Below are 9,137 nucleotides of genomic sequence, written 5' to 3' on the forward strand. Positions count from 1 at the left end.
CCTGAGTAGCATCACATCCTCAGACTCTAGGCCAAGAACAACTGGAGGAAAGAGGGAAAGAGGGAGGGAAAGAGGGGTGAGAACTGGTTTTGCCTTTGGATTTTGATCTTGGTTTTAGAAACACCCAGCAGTGCAGAGGAGTTGCCCTCCCTGCTCAGGGCTACTGACAGTATTTGGGAGTTCATATGGCACCAAGAACAATCCTCACTTCCCACATCAAGCACATTCTGCAGTCTTAAAAGATTTTTCTTGTTTTTGATTTTTGGTTGTTTGGGGAAGTAAAAGTAGGGGGGTTTTCTTGAAGGGACTTGGGGATCACACTTGGCATGCACCACTGAGTCAAATTTCTGGCCTTATTTATTCTACACTGAGCTAGGTTCAGGGAGAAAAGTTCAGAGGGCTAGAGCATATGTTTTTGATCCCTAGGGCTACATGGCATCCCAAAGAGGGAGTTGTAGCTCTGATGGCCTCCAGCACTACTGGGGAGGTACCCCAACTCAAAACAAAATCAGAACCAGAGTTTTCTTTTTTCTTTGTTTTTGGGCTATACCAGCAGTGTTTGGTATTATTCTTGGTTCTGAACTCAAGTATTATTCTTGTTGATGCTCAGGGGACATTATGTACTGCTGGAGATTGAGCATTTGTAAGGCAAATGACTGAATCCCTGTATTATCTTTGGCTTTATTTAATGTTTCATTTTTTTAAAAATTAATCTTTGGGTCCGGAACAATAGGACAGCCAGCCATTAGGAATTTGCCTTGCATGTGGCCAACCAGGGTTCTATCCCTGCTACCCCATTTGGTTCCCTCAAGCACCTCCATGAGGTGAGTAATTCCTGAGTACACAACCAGGAGCAACACCTGAACATCACTAGGTGCCCTCCCCCCCCCAAAAAAAAAAAAAATAACAGTCCATGTAAGATTATTTTGTTTGCGGGGAAGCCATACCCTGCAACACTCAAGAGACTACTCCTCATGGTTCTCAGGGTGTTATCACAAAGTGTAGGATATCAAATCGAGGGCTCCCCATGCAAAGCATGGCACTCCAAACCTTTGAGCTATCTCCCGGTCCCTCTTATCATTTTTTTTTCCTTTTTATTCCTCCCAGTTTGGGGGCCACATCCAAAAGTAGAAAGACTTTGCCTGGCTCTGTGCTCAGGAACGACTCTTGGTGGTGCTCAGGGGATGGGCCCACATAGTAGTACAGGAATATCAGCCACTTAAAATATGGTTTGCACTGGGGACAATGGTGGCAGGAAATGTGCACTCAAGGAATGGGTACTGGACACAGTATGACTGAAATATGATTATGAACAAATTTGCAACTCTGTAATTAATGACTATTCAATCTAAAAAAATTTTTTTTGGTTTTTGGGTCATACCCAGTGGTGCTCAGGGGTTACTCCTGGCTCTGCACTCAGAAATCACTCCTGGCAGGCTGGGGGACTGGATCAGCCTCATGCAAGGCAATCGCCCTACCGCTGTGGTATCACTCCAGCCCCCTAAAAATTTTTGTTTTTTAAGAAAAGAGTATTGGAGACAAAGGGATAGCACAGCGGGAGGGCATTTGCCGTGCATGCGGCCAACCCAGAACAAACCCGGTTCGATGGATAAATGGATGGATGGATGGATGGATGGCATGGTCTGCAAAAAAATCCATAAAAAATTAAATCTTTTAGTTTCCTGGATGGATGGATGGATGGATGGATGGATGGATGGATGGATGGATGGATGGATGGATGGATGGATGGATGGATGGCATGGTCTGCAAAAAAATCCATAAAAAATTAAATCTTTTAGTTTCCTGGGACCAACCTAGACAGGAATACAAGATCAGAAGTGAGCAGTGGTTCAAAAAGTGTTGAGAAAAATCCTCATTTAGAACGTCTGCCTTTGTTATCAAAAGGTGAAAAATTCAATCCCCAAGCCTGAATACAAATATATAACTCAGTACTATTTTGATGATTCTGTTGTTTGTTAACCCAGGGATGCAAGAACTTCTGGGCACCTGAGTCACATACGTGTAAGCATCGGAAATAAGGCACAACCCCTGCAGGCAATACAACTAGGAGAGATTCTTGGTAAGCCATGTGTATGAGCAAAGACCCCGGCCCAATGTGGGCAAACACCACAATTAAAAGGAGTGTGGCCCCTGGCAAACACCAGAACTAAATGAACTAATACCACAACCACATACGTCATCACAACAAAAACAAAAGAAAAGGTGGCAGAGGGGAGAACAATGTTTATCATGAATAAATTGATGAATTTGGCAAATCTTTATTCTGCATCTACAGTGATATTAATTTTTTTAAATGCAGAAAAAATTAGGGAAAGGTAAAAAGGAGCCAGAGGAATAGTAAAGTATGCAGGGCATTTGCTTTACATGCAGCTGACCCGAGTTTGATCCCCAACATTCCATAAGGTCCCACAAGCCTGCCAGGAATAATTCCTGAGCTCTGCCAGGTGTGGACCCCCCACCCACCCCTCAAAATAGAAAGAAAAACAAGAGAGCAGAAAGTGTACACCAGTGTAAGGGCATCTCCTAAGCAAGATTCCAGAGAAAAGTGGATTTTTTTTGCTTCTTAATTAGGGACATGTGGGGTCAGAGAAATGCTGCCAAATTTAGCTTCACATATAGTTCCCCCAGAGCCCACCAGGAGTGTTCCCTTAGTACAGAGTCAGTAGTTAAGACTAAGCACTGCTGACTATGACCAAAAAAAAAAAAAGAACTAGGGAGGTCGGGGCCAGAGAGATAGCAAGGAGGTAAGGCATTTGCCTTTCATGCAGAAGGTCATTGGTTCGAATCCCAGCATCCCATATGGTCCCCCGAGCCTGCCAGGAGTAACCCCTGAGTGCTGCAGGGTGTGACCCAAAACAAATTAAAAAAAAAAAAAAAAAAAAAAAAAACTAGGGGGATCAATGACCATCCTGCCTTGGGTTTGCTGCGGTGGAAGAGGTAGTTCCCACATTAGAAGGATGTAGAGTTCCTGGGTGACATAAGTTAAGTTACCTTTCAAGATGCCACCTTAAGAGGCAAATCTATTGCTTCTCTTTTGTTTCAGGTGGCCCAGTAAAGAGGGTACAGAAGCAGGGCAGAAGACTTGGAAAAGAGTGATTCCGCTTCTCTGTTCAGCCCACTTTGGCCACCAGCACTCAGGGTAATGCCTGATTGAATCAGAACTGGTAATGTCTGCCACAAGCACCTACAAGCATACAGGTTCATGCCTCAGCAGCCCCAGGAGGCAATTATCAAGCTGTGCCTGAAATCCATTTGTTCTGCAAGGTGTGGCAGATGATCCTTGCTATCCAATTTCTCAAGGAGCTGTGGACTAGGCGGCTGCAGAGAGGAATAGCTCTTTTCCAAAGTAGCACTAACCTCAGCATAGACATTCTGAAGTCTATTGCCTTTCCCTCACAGAAAAGAATTTCAGGAGTTGTTAGAATTTTTTTTTTCTTTTTTTGGTTTTTGGGTCACACCTGCCAGCACTCAGGGGTTCCTCCTGGCTCTACGCTCAGAAATCGCTCCTGGCAGGCCGGGGGATCATATGGAATGCCAGGATTCAAGCCACTGTCCTTCTGCATGCAAGGCAAATGCCCTACCTTCATGCTACCTCTCTGGCCCCAGAGTGATGAAAGTATAGCAAGTAGGGTGCCTGCCTTGCATATGGCTAACCCAGGTTTAATCCCCCACGATGCCCATATGTTCTCCCAAGTCCCACCAAGAGTGATCCTTAAGCCCAGAGCCAAATGTAAGCCCAATACTGCCAGTTATGGCCCAAAACCAAAAAATGAAAAAAATCTTCAGCATAATGGCAAATATTTAAAATTAGATTTTTTCTCTAATTTTTTGTATATGACCATAATACAAGAGTAAGGCACTTGCCTTGCATGCAGTTGACACTAGTTCAATCTGAGTGTGGCATCAGATATGGTCACCTGAGCACTGCCAGAAGTCACTCCTGAAGACAGAACCAGTAGTCCCTGAGCACCACTGTGTATGTCCCAAAATTTCCAATGATAAAATACAATAAAATTGGGAGCTTTGGGGCCACACCCAGCAGTGCTGAAGACTTAATCGGGTCTATACAGGAATCACTCGCTCTTGGTGTTGCTTCAAGAAACCATATGTGGTGCTGGAAATAAAACCCACGCTAGTTGCATGCACAAGCACCCTACCCACTGTACTATCTCTCCAGCTGCCCAAATTGGATTTTTAGGGTTTGGGGTTTCTTGGGGGGAGGGGAGTCTGTTTTGGGGACTACATCCAGCAATGTTCAGGGCATATTCCTGACTCTATGCTTAGGGGACCATAAGTTTTATCAGGTATCGAACTCTAATCAGCCTTGTGCAAGACAAGCACCTTACCCACTGAATTAATTATCTGTTTGTTTTTTTTTTCTTATTTGGTTTTTGGGTCACACCTGGCAGCGCTCAAGGGTTACTCCTGTCTCTGCACTCAGAAATTGCTCCTGGCAGGCTCGGGGGACTATACGGGATTCTGGGAATTGAACTCAGATACTTCCTGGGTCGGCCACATGGAATATGAACGCCGTATGACTGTGCTATCTCTCTGGCCCCATCTCTAAAATTTTATAAATTTTCAAATTAAAATAGAACTGCATTTTGGCGGTAAAGATATGTTTTATTTCATGGTATAAACTGTTTGAGGATAACATCCCAGAGGGAACTACTGAGGAAGTTTTGACAGTCAGCACTTATAATAGCAGCAGTGGCAGCCATAGCTGAAATCACAAGTAATGAAAACCACTGTAGCAAAAATATTTTGGGCTGAGGGATGAGCAACTAAAAGTAGAAACTGGTAATGGACAAAAAGCATAATATAAGCAGGAATCTGATACTGTTGAGTAAAGAGGGAGACTGTCAAAAAGGAGCTGCTATTTGCAAACAAAAAAAGAGAGAAGGAAGGAAACAAGTTTTCAAGTACAAATAACCTTAGGGGTCTAAGAACTGGTCATCAAAATAGATCTTTCTAAGCAGTAGTAAAGTGTTCAAATAGTACAGGTACAGAATATAGTGGACTAAATTGATGGGTATGGTCAAGCAATAAGATTAGTTTTCATCACTTCAACTCAAAAGTAGGCTGACCAAGGGCCAGAGTGATAGTACAGCGGTAAAGTGCTTGTCTTGCACGAGGCCAACTTGGATTCAATCCCCATCATTCCAATATAGTCTCCTAAGCCTGCCAACAATGATTCCTGAACACAAAACCAGGAGTAACTCTAAGCACCATCATCAGTGTAGCCCAAAAACAAAAATGAAACAAAATAAAAGTAGGCTGACCAGAAGGTTCAGAAAATACACTAGCCTATGTAACCTACAAAAGGAGAAACTGTTAACAACCCTCAATAATTATCTTAAGAAAATACTTCTTGGAGCCAGAGTGACAGCACACTGGTAGGGCATTTGCCTTGCATGCTGCCAACCCAGGACGGACCCGGGTTCGATCCCTGGCATCCTATGTGGTCCTGGAGCCTACCAGGAGCAATTTCTAAGCACAGAGCCAGGAGTAACCCCTGAGCACTGTTGGGTTTAAAAAGAAAAAGAGGGGCTGGAAAGATCGCATGGAGGCAAGGCGCTTGCTTGGTGTGACCCAAAAACCAAAAAAAGGGGGGGGCCATTGCCAGGTGTGACCCCCCCAAAAAAACAAAAACAAACAAACAAAAAAGCACATGGGGGCTTGTGCCGACCTGTATTCAATCCCCAGCATCCCATAAGGTCCCCCAAGCCTGCCAGGAGCAATTTCTGAGCTCAGAGCCAGGAATAACCCCTAAGCATCACTGCCCACCCCCACAAAAAAAAAGCAAATAGTGATCACTTTCCAAAACTCTATCACTACTACCTGCAGAATGGCTCAGTAAGTAGTTTTCCAAATGTGACAGCTCTTGGGGCAGATAGTTTAGCAGATACAGTGCTTGCCTTGCACGTAGTCAACCTGGATTTGATGCCTGGCATCCCATATGGTCCCCGGAGCACTGCCAGAAGTGATTCCTGAGTACAGAGCCAGGAGTATCTTAAGCATGGCTGTAGCCCAAAATTAAATATAAACAAAGGTTCCTGGATAAGTCAAAACATATCTGGAAGTGTTTTTTTAATAAACATAAAATTTCTAGTAAAAAAAAAAGCCGTAATAATTTTTTTCATGCAGCTGTTCCTGCTTCAAATCGTAGGCACTACAAATGATCACACCACCACCTCCAGGGGTAGCCCAAAACAAAATAAAACAAAAAAGACCCTCACTAATTTGAGTAGGCGTGCATATAAAAATGAATCCCAGGATAGCTCTCTGGCACAAGATCTCTTAAGCACTGACCTGGGAGCAGCCCCTGAATACTAGCATATAACCCATAAAACTATAACAAAACAAAATAATCTCATTATCTGATTTTGACCAATGACGCTATAATATTTGACAGGCTCAAAAAATAGTAAGTTTAACAGCAATGCTATATGTTATTCTATGAAAACACTGTAAGAGAATATGATGTGCTTCGGGTCTTGAATCAAAGGCTGCAAAAGAGTTCATTTTTAATATTTAGCTAACTACCACCATCCATATTTCTGCCTCAGTCCAAAAACTAGTCTACATCTTAAAAGTGAAAATGACATTACACTAAAAGGATTCAGAAATAAAGCAGTAGACAGTGTGCCATTTTTAAGGTTAGTGCCATTTTTAAACTCTTAAAACCGAGGCCAGATTATGGCACATCCAAGTAATACACCTATCAATCTTCTCCATACCCACACTACAAAGAGCTGGTTTAAACCTACCACTTCTTTCAAGTATGTCTTCCCAAGCACTCTGTTCTCTCAGAATAAAAACAGGAAGCCTTTCTCCAACACGACACCCTTCATACAAGGAATTATATACTACGAGATCTCATTCACTTTTCAGCACTGTCCCTTTTCTCTGACACTGTTAATTCTCCCACCCCATAAGGGATATATATATATAAAGTCGAAATGTGCCAAACATCTGGGGAACCTTGTGATGTGATTCCCAAGTCCGAAAACGTTACTCAGGAGTGGGAGAGTGGGGGTAAGGGGGGGTGAGAATTCCAAAACACAGTCTCTTAATTCCAAAAGTTCATGTGTCTGTCAAGCATCAGGTGTGACATAAAACTGATTTTGCCACACCCTTACCCACGAAAGGAGCACATGAGTCGATTCAAGGGAGGAGTCCGCGTCGGGTCAGGCAGGTCAGAAGGAAAAAGTTAACACGTTGGGGTGGGGAGGAAAGTCCTTTCGGGAGGCCAAAGACATGCTCCCCTCCGCAAAATGAAGTTTTTAATTCCACTGGAGGTGTGATGGTCGGCATGGCTCCTGAAAGTCCCCGCCTGCGCCAAGGGGCTCTGGGCTCACTCTTGAGTCTCTGAGTACCAGCTAATTGCACCTTGCCTACGACTTCAGGCGGATATTTGAAAGACACCGGGCTTGGCTTTAAAAAATAAAAAAGCACCTCTCAGAATGGGACACCCCAGGGAAAAGCCTGGAGCAGGCAGGCAGGCAGGCAGGCAGGCATGCCAAGGGTGGGCTGAGACTGCGAGAGAAATCTAGTCCTCTGACTTGTAGGAGTTAAACAAGACTCTCACCCTTGGATTGCGATGACGTCATGTATGTTCCACACTGCATTTCTCTTGCATTTCAAGGGGAGGGGAAGAGAGAAAAAAAAGAAAGAAAAACCCAAAAGAGAGGCCGAAGGAGAGATTAGCACGGAGGTAAGGCATTCATTTGCCTTGCATGCAGAAGGACGGGTGATTCGAATCTGGGCATCCATCCCACCCCGACCACCCCTCAGGGTCAGGAGCAATTTCTGAGCGTGGAGCCACGAGGAACCCCTGAGCGCTACGGGTGGGACCCAAAATCCAAGAAATAAAGACATAAAAACCCAAACGAACAAAGGAAAGAAAAAGCCCTCCCGCCCCCAAAAATAAAAAGAATAAAAAAAAGAGGAATTGCAAGCTCGAGTCGGGAGGTGCTGGGGTAACTCCCCGAGAGAGAGAGAGAGAGAGAGAGGCCGGGCGCGAACGGAAGTGGCTCTGGGCTGGCTGGGGCTGCGGGCAGGTAGGCCGGGTCCGAGGGGACGCCCTAGGCGGGCTGCCCGGCGAGGGTCGGGCCGGGCCGGGCCGCCGCCGCTTCCCCCGGCGCCCCAGTCCGCTCCCCTCCCCCAGGCGGCCGCAAGATGTCCGCGGGGAAGCAGGAAGTCGCCGGGGCTCGACGAGCCGGGCAGGGCAGGGCGGGCAGGGCGGGCAGGGCGAGGAGGGGAGCCCCGGGCCGCCCACTCGCAGCCCCAAGCGGCCCGGGGCCTGCAGCGAGGCGCCCGGCTCCGAGGACCGGGCCGGGCCGGGCCGAACCGGGGCGAGGGGAACGCCAGCCGGGCCGGCGGGATGGGTGTGCCTGCTGCCTGCTGCCGGCCTGCCTGCCTGCCTCCTTCCTTCCTTCCTCCTCCCTCCCTTCCCTTCCTTCCGCCGCAGCCCGGTGACAGCCCGATCGCCCCGATCGCCCGGCCCGCCCTCCCTCCGCGGCGACGCGACCCCGGCGGGACGTCCCGACCCGACCGACCCGCACGGCCGAGCGGCCCCTGGCTCAGCGCGCCCGGCCGGCTGCGACGCCCCCAGGACCCCGACCCGGAGCCGCGCGAGCCCTCCTGCTCGGCGCCTCCCCGCGCGCGCTCAGGTTGCCACCCCGAAGAGCGCACCGGCGGGGCGTCCCGCCGGCCGTAAGGGAAAGCGGGGGGATCCCGCCACGGACACGGGACCCTTAAGCGGGGCAGCCGCGCCCGCGCCCCCGCCAGGAGCCTCGCTCGCCCCGGGCCCCGCACTCACCTCAGCTTCTCGGCCGGGGCGTTGGCAGCACTGCGCGGGGTCTCCTCGCCTGCCGGACAGGGGCCTGCGCCTGACGTCAGCACGCAGGCGCGCACGGCAGGCAGCCCGCGGAAGTGGGCGTGGCCGGCAGGAGGCGGGGCTCGAAGCTCTCTCCACCTTCTCCGCCTCTCCGGCTCGGCCTGGTTCTCCTACTGCGCAAGCGCAGATCGGTGCGGTTGAGTTTGGGGGGGCCTGCTGAGGTCTGCCTTTTTTTTTGTGTGAAGGGCTGCGTTTGCGATGATTCTGTTAGCTG

General features: G+C 48.0%; 1 protein-coding gene across 2 annotated transcripts in view; it reads right to left on the reverse strand.

Moving 5' to 3' along the window:
- Positions 1-8,932, reverse strand: part of CDC42 (cell division cycle 42) — a 52,858-nt gene extending 43,926 nt beyond the window's left edge. For both annotated transcript variants that reach the window (XM_049775067.1, XM_049775066.1), the window contains exon 1: positions 8,846-8,932. The gene's annotated coding sequence lies outside the window, so the exon portion shown is untranslated. The remainder of the gene's footprint in view (positions 1-8,845) is intronic.
- Positions 8,933-9,137: the final 205 nt, after the last annotated feature.

The sequence above is a fragment of the Suncus etruscus genome, chromosome 6, assembly GCF_024139225.1.
Source record: "Suncus etruscus isolate mSunEtr1 chromosome 6, mSunEtr1.pri.cur, whole genome shotgun sequence".
NCBI lineage: Eukaryota > Metazoa > Chordata > Mammalia > Eulipotyphla > Soricidae > Suncus > Suncus etruscus.